Source organism: Panthera leo, chromosome D1 (genome assembly GCF_018350215.1).
Source record: "Panthera leo isolate Ple1 chromosome D1, P.leo_Ple1_pat1.1, whole genome shotgun sequence".
Classification (NCBI taxonomy): domain Eukaryota; kingdom Metazoa; phylum Chordata; class Mammalia; order Carnivora; family Felidae; genus Panthera; species Panthera leo.
Genome location: NC_056688.1, coordinates 119,508 through 133,793, shown reverse-complemented (window position 1 = coordinate 133,793; position 14,286 = coordinate 119,508). Strand labels below are relative to the sequence as shown.

The 14,286-nt window shown below is 39.9% G+C and overlaps 1 long non-coding RNA gene across 1 annotated transcript in view; it reads right to left on the bottom strand.

The window, feature by feature from the left end:
* The window catches only part of LOC122199549, a 30,365-nt gene extending 19,600 nt beyond the window's left edge, over positions 1–10,765 (bottom strand). Inside the window, exon 1 of the long non-coding RNA XR_006193555.1 lies at positions 10,394–10,765. This is a non-coding gene — a long non-coding RNA (uncharacterized LOC122199549). The remainder of the gene's footprint in view (positions 1–10,393) is intronic.
* Positions 10,766–14,286: the final 3,521 nt, after the last annotated feature.

Sequence of the window (14,286 nt, the reverse complement as noted above, 5' to 3'; positions counted from 1 at the left end):
ACCCTCAAAACTTTGCAGATCATGAAAAATATGGAAAAATCTAAAAATTGTCATGGCCAAGTGGAGCCGAAGGAGACAGGATGACTGTAATGTGCCAGCTGGGATGAGTCTGGGACAGAAGAGGTTAAAACTGAAGCAATCTGAATACAAATATAAAGTTAGTTAATACTACCATATCTCTTTGGGATATTGATTGTGATCATGTATCGACTTAGAGGACATCAATAGTCAGAAAACACTCTGATGTATGTGGAGACTCAATAATATCTTCCCAATTTTTCTGGTAACTAGAAGCCCACCATGATTGAAAATACTATTAGTAATCATGGTTTTATGTTTTCAACACCTAATATTATATGACTAGTTCTAGTATTAGTTACTAGTGATGGCCATGTACCTAGTCTTGTTGTTCTTACTATTGTGTAATTTAAATAATAGCATTCATGGTACAGAAAATTGAATGCATGATATACACTTCATAGAAACATCCACTTTACATATTTTAAGATAATAACGTATGTATACACCACTGTATTATGTGGTATGTAAATTAAGTGTTTTTCGGATCTTGAATGAACATGTCATTAAATGGCTTTCCATAAAGGCGGTTATCCTAGATAATGAATGATACTCAGATTTTACAGGATGTACTTCACATCATGCCTGAAGAGTGTCCAAAAAAGAAAACATACGTACACACGGCCAGATGGATCATTGTGACTGGCTCACTTATTGTAAAGAATCCTTGCTTTAATATTTTCACGCATATTTTTAGCAGGAATACAAGAGAATGAAATATTTCCAAATCAAAGAGATGTTCAAAGTCTGGAAGAATGATAGGGTGTTCAAGGGGTTTCAGAAGGAAAATATGTGACCATGAAGTGGCAGTCACAGGCAAGCAGGTTTCTCTCGTCCACTTTGACAGGTTTTCATGAGGGGATGTCCATCACAGCATGTGATCTGCAAAAGGGTAAGACCCAGAAGCACCAGAGGGAAAGACACACTTTAGGAAGAGGTGACTTGGAAAGGGTGCTTCTGTGCCTAAGTGATGGCTCAGAAACCTGGCTGGGTGTCCCTGGGTCAAAGATTTCAGGAGGCCAGCAGTAACCTAGACTCACAAAGATCTAAGTAACATACATCAATGTAATTTAGAGTCACAAAAATCTTAGAGCCACAGAGTTGATCTTCATCTATGATTAGGAGATGGTCACAGTTTTACAGGATATGATCATCGGGCTGGCAGTAGATGGCTAAAATATTATTTAGGGTTATGTTTTTAATAAAAAAAATTGATGTGCAAAAATATGGGTTTGGAATGTAAAGAAAACTCACAGGACCATCATGGAGTTACTTACGTTAAGGCCTCATGTCACTATCCCTAAATTCATTCCTGTAGGAATGTAACCTTTAACCAGTCAGCAATGAAATTCCTAGTCATTGCTGGAAATTTAACTGACAGACCCCCGCCATTCCCTCAGGGAGGAAATCTCGCCTAAATAAGGTATTCCATGCCACTAAATTTGTTTTAAGTTTATTTATTTTGAGAGAGAGAGAGAGAAAGAGAGCACATGCAAGGGAGGGGCAGGAATAGAGGGAGAGAGAGAAGCCCATGACCACGAGGTCATGATCTGAGCCAGGATCAAGACTCGGACACTTAACCAAGCGATCCAGACCCCGAGAATGTGGAGTTTCAAAGGTTAGCAGGCTTGGCTGGGATACAGCCCTGAGGGCACTGGCCTAATCCTTGAGAGAAGGCAGCAAACTACTTACAGGCAGATGGTATGGAAACAGTGACCTGTACATCGCCTGGTGCACGCAGTGGGGCGATTATACACTCATCATGGAGAGCATCCCTGAGAGGCAGTGTTCACAACAAGGGGACAAAGGAGCTAGGACAGAGGAGGTGTGTGGGACCATTTTCCTCCTCTTCCCCACAGCATAAACACAGAGCCATCTGCTGGAAACAATGTCATCCCCACACTGGCTGCCTAACATGCTTACATCAACCCCACATTCCTGTGCTCTGGTGAGACTGGCCTTCTAGGTCAATCAGGCTTGCTTCAGTCCCAATGGAGGTGTCCCCTTCCCCAGGAGACCAGCGGAAGCCCATGACCACATCACCTCTCTTGACCAGACAGTTCTGCAGAGCTTCACTTCGAGTGGCAGTCATTTCAAGTCTCATTTAAGAAGCAGATCGGAGCTGACCTAGATAAAACTCAGCACATTCTGGCCAAGGACCATACATTGTCCATACAACTGGCCTGAAGGACAGTGCAGCCAGAACACAAAACAGTGTATGCAACACACACCACAGACACTCCCTGATGGTCAGGCCCTGGACACTAGATGACCTCCTTTTCATAAAGCCATTCATCTCACAGGCAGCTAACATAATGAGCTTTTGTAACACAGAGAAGGCAAATACTCAGCCAAAATGCCAAGACAAGAGGAATGCATCCCAAATGAAAGAAAAAGATAAGGTCATGGCCAGAGAAATGGAAGGAACACTTCCAAACTCATTCTATGAGGCCAGCTTGGCCTTGAGTCCAAACTGGACAAAGACCCCACCAGAAAAGAAAACTACAGACCAATTTCCCTGATGAACCTGGATGCAAAAATTCTCAACAAAAAGTAGTGAACCGGATCCAACAATACATACAAATAATTATTCACCACAATGAATTGGATTTATTCCTGGGATGCACCACCCATTCAATATCTGCAAATCAACTGATGTGATACATCACATTGATAAAAGAAAGGATAACAACCATATGATCCTCTCAATAGATGCAGAAAGAGCATTTGACACAATGCAGCATCCTTTCTTGATGAAAAAAAAAGTACTCATGAAAGGAAGGATAGAAAGATCTTGTCTGAATATCAGTATGTCCAGATACAAAAGTCCCACAGCTAATATCATCTTCATTGAGGAAAAACTGAGAGCTTTCCCCCTAAGGTCAGGAACACGACTGGGATGTCCACTCTCACCACTATTATTCCACAAACTGTTGGAAGTCCTAACCTCAGCAAGCAGACAACAAAAAGAAATACAAGGCGTCCAAATTGGCAAGGAGGGTCAAACTTTCCCTCTTCGCAGACATGATACTTTCCAAGGAAATCCAAAAGACTCCATGGAAAAACTTGTAGGACTGATACTGGAATTCAGGAAAGTCTCAGGATATAAAATCAATATACAGAAGTTGACTGCATTTCTATACACCAATAATGAGTCAGCAGAAAGAAATCAAGGATTGATGTACTTTACAACTGCACTGAAAACCATCAAATACCCAGGGGTAAACATAACCAAAGAGGTAAAAGATCAGTACACTTAAAACAATAGAGGGGCGCCTGGGTGGCTCAGTCGGTTAAGTGCCAACTTCGGTTCAGGACATGATCCCTCATTTGTGGGTCTGAGTCCCGTGATGGGCACTGTGCTGACCGCTCGGAGTCTGGAGCCTGCTTCAGAGTCTGTGTCTCCCTCTCTCTCTCTCTCTTTCTGCCCCTCCCCTGCTCATGTGCTCTCTCTTTCTCTCTCTCTCTCTCAAAAATAAACAAACATTAAAAAAATAAAGGAACAAACCATACAACATCTATGAAAGAAATGGAAGAAACACAAAGAAATGGAAAAACATTCCATGCTCATGGATGAGAAGAACAAATATTATTAAAATGTCAATACCACCCAAAGCAATCGACACATTCAATGCAATCCCTATCAAAATAACAACAGCATTTCTCACAGAACTAGAACAAACAACCCTAAAATTTGTAGGGAGCCAGAAAAGACCCCAAATCGCCAAAGTCATGTTGAAAAAGAAAACAAAGCTGGAGACATTAAAATCTGGACTTTATGGTGTATTAGAAAACCGCAATCATCAAGACAGTATGGTACGGGCACAAAAACGGACACAGACATCAATGGAATGGAATAGGGAACCCATAAATGGACCCTCAAACATATGGCCGAGTAATCTTTGATAACACTGGAAAGAGTATCCAATGGAAAAACAAAAGTCTCTTCAGCAAATGGTACTGGGAAAACTGGACAGTGAGAAGATTGGACCTGGACTATGTTCTTAAACCACACACACACACACACACACACACACACACACACACACACCTCAAAATGGATGAAAGATATAAATGTAAGAAAGGGACCATCAAAATCCTAGAGGAGAAAACAGGCAATCTACCTCCTTGATACTGGCCACAACAACTTCTTGCTTGTCATGTCTCCAAAGCAAGGGCAATAAAAACCAAAATGAACTTTGGGACCTAAAGATAAAAAGCATCTGCACAGCAGAGGACACAATCAGCAAAACTGAAAGGCCACTGAATGAAATGGGAGAAGATATTTGCAGGTGACATATCAGATAAAGGGTTAGTATCCAAAATCTATAAAAAATCATCACACTCAACACCCAAAAACCAAATAATCCAGTGAAGAAATGGGCAAAAGACGTGAAGAGACACTTTAAGAAAGATGACATTCAGATTGGTCACACATGAAAAGATGCTCAATCTCACTCGTCATCACTGAAATACAAATCGAAACCACAATGAGATATCCCCTCACACCTATCAGAATGGCTAAAATTAACATCTCCGAAAAAGACAGATTTGCCAAGGATGCAGAGAAAGGGAACGCTTTTGAAATGCTGGTGGAAATGCAAAGTGGTGTAGCCACTCTGGAAATAGTATGGAGATTTGTCAGAAAAACTAAAAATAGAACTACACTAGGCCCCAGCAATTGCACTACCATGTGTTTATCCAAAGGATACACTAACGCTGAGTCGAAGTGGCACATGCACTGCAATGTTTATAGCAACATTATCAACAATAGCTAAATTATGCAAAGAGCCCAAATGACCATTGACAGATGAATGGATAAAGAAGATGTGGTATATTCATACAATGGAATATTACTCGGCGATCAAAAAGAATGAAATCTTGCTCTTGAAACAACATGGATGGAACCTGACTTGATTATGCTAAGCAAAATATGTCAGAGAAAGACACACATCATATGATTTCTCTCATCTGTGGAATTTAATACAACTGATGAACGTAGTGAAAGGAAAGCAAAAATAAGATACAGAGAGGGAGTCAAACAATAAGAGACTCTTAAATACAGAGAAGAAACTCAGGGTTCCAGGAGGGTTATTGAATAGGGGTATGGGCTAAATGGGTGATGGGCATTACGGGTGCACTTGGGATGAGTATTGGGTATATTTTGTACTTGATGGATCACTAAATTCTACTGCTGAAACAGTATTCCACTATAAAGTAACTAACTTGAGCTTAAATTTAAAAAAGAGAGATATTAAAAAGAAGTAAAGAAATGTACTACCAGTCAAAAGAAAAGAATATTTAAATCGGGTTCTTTGAGTGGAAATCTAGGACTAAAAGTGTTACAGACAAGAAAGGATCAGAGAAAACACCAAGAAACAATGGCAAAACAACTAGTAGAATGGCACTAAATATATACCTATTAATAACCACTCTAAATGTACATGGACTAAATGCTCCAATCATAAGACATTGGATAGGGCGTCAGAATGGACAAAACAAACAAACAAACAAAAACAACACCTATCTAGATGCTGTCTACAAAGATTTATTTGGACTTAAGTCACCTTCAGATTTAAAGTGAGGGAATAAAGAAACATTTATTATGCCAATAATGTCAAAAGAAAGCCAGTAGCAATACTTATATCAGGCAAAATAACCTTTAAAACCGAGACTCTATTTTGGTACACTTTGGGTAAATACCTAATAGTGACATTTCATGAACCCAGTATTTATAGCAGCATTATCAACAGTAGCCAAACTACAGAGAAAGCCCAAGTATCCATCAACTGATGAAGGTATAAAGAAGTGGTGTGTGTGTGTGTGTGTGTGTGTGTGTATGTATACGCATATATATATATATATATATATATATATATGTACATATGTGTACGTTCATATATACAAACATATGTATATACAAAGAAATATAACTCAACTTCAAGAAGAATGAAATCTTGCCATTTGCAATGATGTGGATGGAGCTAGAATGTATTATGCTAAGTGAAATATGTCAATCAGAGAAAGACAAATATAGGATTTCACTCATGTGGAATTGAAGAAACAAAACAGATGAAAACATGGGAAGGGGGAAGGAAACGAGAAGAGTGGTAACAAACCACATGAGTCTCTTAATGTTAGAGAAAGAAAACGAAGGTTGATGGAGGGAAATGGGTCAGCGCTGGGCTAGATGTCAGATGAGTATTAAGGAGAGCACTTGTTGTGATGAGCACTGGGTATTGTATGTAAGGGATGAATCACCAAATTCTTCTCCCGAATCCGAGAATGCACTGTATGTCAACTATGACTTAAATTAAAATAAATAAATGAATAAGTAAGTAAATAAATAAATAAATAAATAAAGCCATAACAAGAGATGAAGATGGACGCTATCTCATACTAAAGGGGACAATGAAACAAGAAGATCCAATGATTGTAAATTTTGATGCACCCAACATGCGATCACTAAGTATATAAAATATTTAACAACCACCATAAAGGAACTCATTTTTTATAATATAACGATAGTAGAGGACTTTAGCACATCACTCACATCAATGGACAGAAGCTGTAAACAGAAAATCAACAAGGAAACAATGGCTTTGAATGACACACTGGACCTGATGGGTTTAACAGATATATTTAGAACACTCCATACTAAAATGGCAGAGTACATATTCTTTTCAAGCGCACATGGGACATTCTCCAGAATTGATCATATTCTAGGTCACATATCAGAAGAAGAACAGCAGAAGGAAGAAGTAATAGAGATTCACAGGGAAATCAGGGATATTCAAACCAAAAAGACACTAGACAAAATCAATGAAACCAGGGGCTGGTTCTTTGAAAACAGTAATCAACATGAAAACTTCTAGGCAGACTTTTCAGTAAGAAGAGAGAAAGGACTCAAATAAATAAAATCACAAATAAGAAAGGAGAAATAACAGTCCACACCACAAAAATACAGTTAGAAGTTAATATTATGAACAACTATATGCAACAAATTGGAAACTCTGAGAAAAATGGACAAATTCCTATAAACACACAAACTACCAAAACTGAAACAGGAAGATACATAAAATCTGAAAACAGAAAGAAATCAAATCAGTAATAAAAAAATCTCCCCCCAACACAAGAGTTCTGGGCCAGATGGTTTAACTGATGAATTCTACCATCCATTTAAGAAAGAGGTAATATGTATTCTCCTCGAATTATTACGAAAAATAAAAAAGAAGGAAAACTTATAAATTCATCTTATGAGGCCATCATTACCCTGATACCAAAACCAGATAAAGCCTCCACTAAAACCGAAAACTGGTGGGGCGCCTGTGTGACTCGGGTTGTTTACTGTTCAACTCTTAATTTCGGATTAGGACATTATCTTGCGGTGCGTGGGTTTGAGTCCCATGTTGGACCCTGCCATGACAGTGTAGGGCATGGCCAGGATTCTCTCTCTCCCTATCTCTGAGCCCCTCCCTCACTTTTATGTACTCAAAGGAAAGAAATAAACATTTAAAAAATGTTTAAAAAATTTTTAAATAAAACTGCAGCCCGATAGCCTGATGACTATGTATGCAGAAATTCTTATTAAAATACCTTCAAATTAAAGTCAACAATACATTAATAGAATCATTTACCATAATCAAGTGGGATATATTCCTGGGCTGCAAGGGTGGTTCCACATTCACAGATCAATCAACATGATGCACCACAGTAATAGAAGAAAGGATAAGAACAATACGATGCTTTCAACAGATGCAGGAAAACTATTTGACAAAATGTCACATCCATTCATGATAAAACCCCTCAGCAAAGTACATTGAGACTCAACCTACCTGCACATAATAAAGGTCATCTAGGAAAAACCCACAGCTCATCTCACCTCAATGGGGAAAAATTGAAAATTTTTCCTCCAAGGTCAGGGACAAAACAGGGATGACCCCTCTCACCACTGTTATTCCACATAGTACGGGAAACCCTAACCACAGCACTCAGACAACAAAAAGAAATAAGAGGCATCCAAATCGGCAAGGAAGAAGTAGCACTTTCGCTATTTGGAACTGACATGATGTGTTCTATAAAAAACATGAAAGATTCCCTTAAAACTTGCTAGAATTGATATATGAATTCCACAAGTCACAATATACAGAAATCAAGCTACATAGATGTATTGCATTTCTAACACAAATCATGAATTAACACAGAGAGAAAGTAAGGGATCAATCCCATTGACAGGCTCACAAATGCCACAAGAAACCAGGAATAAACCTAACCAAAGAGTTGAAAGACCTGTACTCTAAAGTCTATGAAACACTGATGAAATAAATGGAAGAAGACACAAAGAAATGGACATACATTTCATGTTCATGGATGGGAAGCACAAAATACTGTTAAAAATGTCTACACTCCTCAAAACAATCTACACATATAATGAAATCCCTATCACACTAACAAAAACATTTGTGACAGAACAAGAACAAATAATCTCAAAATTTGTATGGAATAACAAAAGTCCCCATACAGCCAAAACAAACTTGAAGAAGAAAAGCAAAGCTGGAGACATCACAATTCCAGACTTTAGGTTATATTACAAAGCTATACTGATCAAAACAGTATGGAACTGGCAAAACAACAACAACAACAACAACAACAACAACAACAACAACACACAGAGGCATAGATCAATAGAATAGAAATGCAGAAATGAACTCACACCTATATGGTCAATTAATTCTCAACAAAGCAGGAAAGAACATCCAATGGAAAAAAAGATAGTCTTGGGACACAGGGGTGGCTCAGTCAACAAAGCGTGTGATTGTGAATTCAGCTCAGGTTATGATCTCAGGGCAGTGCAGAGCATGCATGGGATTCTCTGTCTCCATTTCTCTCTGCCCCTCTACTTCATGCTCTCTCTCTCTATCAAAAATAAGTAAATAAACTTAAAAAAAGGCTCCTCAACATATGGTTTTGGAAAAACTGGACAGCATCCTGCAAAACAAAACAAAAACAACGGACCACTTTCTTACAACATACACAAAAATAAATCCAACATGGATAAAGACCTATATGTGAAACCTGAAACCATAAAAATCCCAGAGGATAACACGGGTAGTATCTTATTTGACATTGCCTGTACAAACGTCTTTGTAGATATATCTCTAGAGGTAAGGGAAACACAAGCAAAAATAATGAGACTTCATAAAAATTAAAACCTTCCATCACCTAGGAAATAATCAACAAAACTAAAACACCTACAGAATGATATTTGCAAACGACATCAGATAAAGGGTTAGTGCCCAAAATATATACAGTTATACAGCACCCAAAAAATGAGAAATCTGATTAAAAAAGGGCAGAAGACAAAAATGGACATTTTCCGAAGGAAGACATATACCTGGCCAAGAGACACATGAAAAAATACTCAACAATACTGATCTTCAGGGAAATACAATTCAAAAGTACAATGAGATAACACATCACATCTGTCACAATGACGAAAATCAATGAAGGATGAAACAGCAGGTGTTGCCAAGGATGTGGGGAAAGAATAACCCTCTTGCACTGTGGGTAAGAATGCAAACTGGTGCAGCCAGTCTGGAAAACATTATGGAGATTTCTCAAAAAAAAAAAAAAAACTGGAAATGGAAGTACCTTACGATCCAGCAATTTCACTACAAGGTATTTCCACAAAGAATACAAAATCTTCAAAGGGATACATGCACCATGATGTTTACAGCAGCATTTCCTACAACAGCCAAATTACAGAAACTATCCAAGCATCCATCAACTGATGAATAAATTGAGATGTGGTATATGGAATGTAATATTACTAGGCCGTAAAAACATGAAATCTTGCCATTTGCCATGAGCTGGATGGAGCAAGAGAATGTTACCCTGGGTGAAATAAGCCTTTCAGACAAAGACAAATACCAGATGATTTCACTAACACATGGAAATAAAACAAAACAAAGCGGGGGGGGGGCGGGGAGGAGACAGTGACAAACAGACTCTTAACTAGGAAACAAACAGGGCTTCCAGAGCAAGGTGGGGAATGGGTGAAACAGCTGCTGGGGATTAAGAAGTACACCTGGGATGAGCACCGGATGACGTGTGGAAGGGTTGCTCTATATTTTACACCTGAAACTAATACTACACTGTATCTTTACTCACTGCAATTTAAATTCAAGATAACGTACGTTAATGACAGGTACCTACCAGGTTTTCTGTAGTTTGCAATCACTTAATTAGGTTGGAAAAATAACCATGAAACTTTTTAAAAGGCATGTATGATGTGGGGGACAGTTTGTGCCCTTACCTCGGTCACTGGTTCTAGCAGGACTCGGAAAGTGGGTCCCAGCTCAATCTTCTAGGGGTTCCCAAGACGAGCATTTCATGTATTCATGTCCTAACGGAATGCAGCTCCCGTTCTTCTGAATTTCTGTCAGGGTTTCTTCCCGGAAACAAGCCTGAATCTGGAACAACAAACCATCGACTGCATCGATGAGGTGATGTCGTGGGACTCCGCAATCCACGAGACCTTTAGTAAAATATGTCTTGTTCAAATACTGTCCGGGAAGGGGAGGAATGAAACACGGGAACAGCCCAGAAAACGCAAGGGCCTGTGCAGCTCAGCAACCAGTTTGCCCAGGGAAGCCACCCAGCGCCCACTCCTCAGCACTCAGTACAATAAGACAAGTTCTCTCTGGCGACTCAGGAGATGCCAAGTTGCTACAAAGCTCCCAAGATCTCCCCTGGGGCGGGCGGCACAACCTGCTGGAAATGCAGCTCTGCTCTCTGTACTGAGGCAGCGGCAGAGGCCCTGAGTACTCTGGGAGCAATCAAAGCCCTTCCTGCTCTCAGGTGCCCTGGGTCAGAAAAGCCGATGTTGCGCCCTCTGCTGGCCATCACTGCCTGGGCAGAGAAACCCGCCTCTCCGGGTCTGCGGTGCTCGAGCTCTCTCTGTTGGCCATCATGGGCATTTTTGCAATGTGGAAGGCCCTGGTCACTCAGCTGAGACACTGAAGGTGCCTGGGCAACTAAACCTGTTCTCCACATTGGGAAAGGTTTTAATGACAGGGCCTGGGACACAAAGAAATCTTTTCCTTCTCCTTTCTTGTGAGTGAAGAATGAAACCGAATTTATTAACGTAATGACATCATTTGTAATGTTTTAAGCAATGTTCACAGAAAAATAGACCGCCAATTTACACTTGCTGAGCAAGTGGTAATTGTGTTTACCACCAAAATACTTAGGTTAGATAAAGAATGAACACCTTTGAGAGAGATACCGGCATCAGCTATGGAATGAATGAGTCCTAGGGATACAAGGGACAGCCAATGCAATGGAGTCAATCCTGTAATAATACTGTTGCATGCTTTCACAGGATAGCTACACTTGTGCTTAAGTACAATATAATTTATAGACATATGGAATGACTACAATGTATGCCTAAAACTCATACAACAAATGTGTGAACAATATTTCAATTAAAAATAGACATCCTTTACACTATTTTTAATTTCTCCTTCTTTGCCAATAAACTATAATTCCTGGGGCGTTTTGGTGGCTTAGTCGGTTAAGCGTCCGACTTTGACGCAAGTCGTGATCTTGCAGTCCATGAGTTTGAGCCCCGCGTCAGGCTCTGTCCTGAGAGCTCAGAGCCTCGAGCCTGCCTTAGTTTCAGTATCTCCCACTCTCTCCCCCCTCCCCAGCTCGGGATCTCTCAAAAAAAGAAAAAAGAAACATTAAAAATGAAAAATAATTCCTAATTTGGAATTTGTGAAATTCCATTTATACCAGATTTTCTAACATCACCATCTTGATGTGAAGAGCTTATCTGAAAAGTCACTAATAATATTTTTGATGACACATATGTGACAAGGTCAGAATGAAACTTACAGGGAGCTATGAATCAGTTGTGAATTTACAGTATGTATCCTTGGATAATATTTCCAATGAAATGTGCTTTAGGGACATGGATGGATGAAATAATGTCCACCAGTCATATAGGTAAATATCCTATAGGACCGTTATGCCTTCAATTACTAATTGCCATCTCTTCAGCATTAAAAAAAATCTGGGACAAGAAAATGTCTTTGAATTTGATTTAAGAGAAGACTAGAGTGTTTTAAAGTGTTCACCTACCTTCTGGAATCCTCAGATTAGTTGTGGACAGGAGGATAGCAACCCACGATTGGGATGCACACCGCTAGTCCCAGAGGGAGGATATGGACCTTATTGTCAATTTTTTAAAATCAATATCAGCAGTCCACCTCTTCCAGGTACAGACTTCAGGACCTGGGGACAACATGATGCCTGATGCCTGGGTTCAGAACTTGAGGAAGGCCAGCTGGTGGGGGGGAGGGGAAATCCAACAGGGCCTGGGGCAGTGAGAGAGATGGCCCCAGGACACCTCCCCACAGGGCAGACTTGGAGTATACCTGCCAAAGAGCAGCACAATCTCCCTCAAGACATCCCTCTCCATGACAGAACATGAGGCTGAGCCTCACAATTCCAGAAGAAATGAGGGATACTCTTCTGTTCAATTCCAATGGCTTCTGCAGAGCTTGGACCCAGGGATGTTGGAGTCTTGGGGTCATGGAACTCTGATGCCCATGATACAATCCCTTTCTGCCCCAGCACGCAGAGCCATCTCATACATCCCCTCTCCCCTGATGCATCTAATGCCATCCACATACCTCGAGCAGGTGTCTACCTTCCTCTTTGTACTTCCTCTTTGTCACTGTTTCTCTCTAACCACATCTATGTTTCTTCCTTTCACTCTTTAGGGAGTGGTGTAACATACAGTGCTAACCTTTATTCTTGTACATGTGAATATCCAATTTTCCCAGCACCAGTTATTCAAGAGACTATTCTTCTCCACTGTGTATTTTTGACTCCCTTGTCAAATACTAGTTGACTGTGCATGCATGGGTTTAGATTGGGCTCTCAATTTCCGTTCCATTGTCTTATGTGTGTGCTTATGCCAGTAACATAACTGACTTCTTTGTGTTAGAATGAAGCTTGAAATCGAGAAGTGTGATGCCTCCTATTTTGTCCTTTCTTGCATTGGCTACTTAGGGTCTTTTTGTGGTTCCAAATACATTTGAGGATATGTGTTTCTAATTGCATAAAAATTGCATCGGAGTCTTGATAGAGATAGCACTGAATCTCTAGAGGGCTTTGAGTAGTATGGACGTTGTATCTGTATTAATTCCTCCTACAGATGGACATGGGGTGGCTTTTCACTGACTTGTGTGTTCTGTTTCTTCCATGCAAATTGAATTTCTTCCATTTCTGCACACAGGTTTTGTAGTTATCTGTAGAGATCTTTCACCTCCTTGGCTAAATTTATTCCAATAAATTTTATTGTTTTGGATGCTATTGTAAACGTATGGCCAACTAATCTTTGACAAAGCAGGAAAGATTATCCAATGGAAAAAAGACAGTCTCTTTAACAAACGGTGCTGGGAGAACTGGACAGCAACATGCAGAAGATTGAAACTAGACCACTTTCTCACACCATTCACAAAAATAAACTCAAAATGGATAAAGGATCTGAATGTGAGACAGGAAACCATCCAAACCCTAGAGGAGAAAGCAGGAAAAGACCTCTCTGACCTCAGCCGTAACAATTTCTTACTTGACACATCCCCAAAGGCAAGGGAATTAAAAGCAAAATGAACTACTGGGACCTTATGAAGATAAAAAGCTTCTCCACAGCAAAGGAAACAACCAACAAAACTAAAAGGCATCCAACGGAATGGGAAAAGATATTTGCAAATGACATATCGGACACAGGGCTAGTATCCAAAATCTATAAAGAGCTCACCAAACTCCACACCCGAAAAACAAGTAATCCAGTTAAGAAATGGGCAGAAAACATGAATAGACACTTTTCTAAAGAAGACACCCAGATGGCCAACAGGCACATGAAAAGATGCTCAATGTCGCTCCTCATCAGGGAAATACACATTCAGATATCACCTGACGTCAGTCAGAGTGGCCAAAATGAGCAAATCAGGAGACTATAGATGCTGGCGAGAATGTGGAGAAACGGGAACCTTCTTGCACTCTTGGTGGGAATGCAAATTGGTGCAGCCACTCTGGAAAACAGTGTGGAGGTTCCTCAAAAAATTAAAAATAGGCCTACCCTATGACCCAGCAATAGCACTGCTAGGAATTTACCCAAGGGATACAGGAGTACTG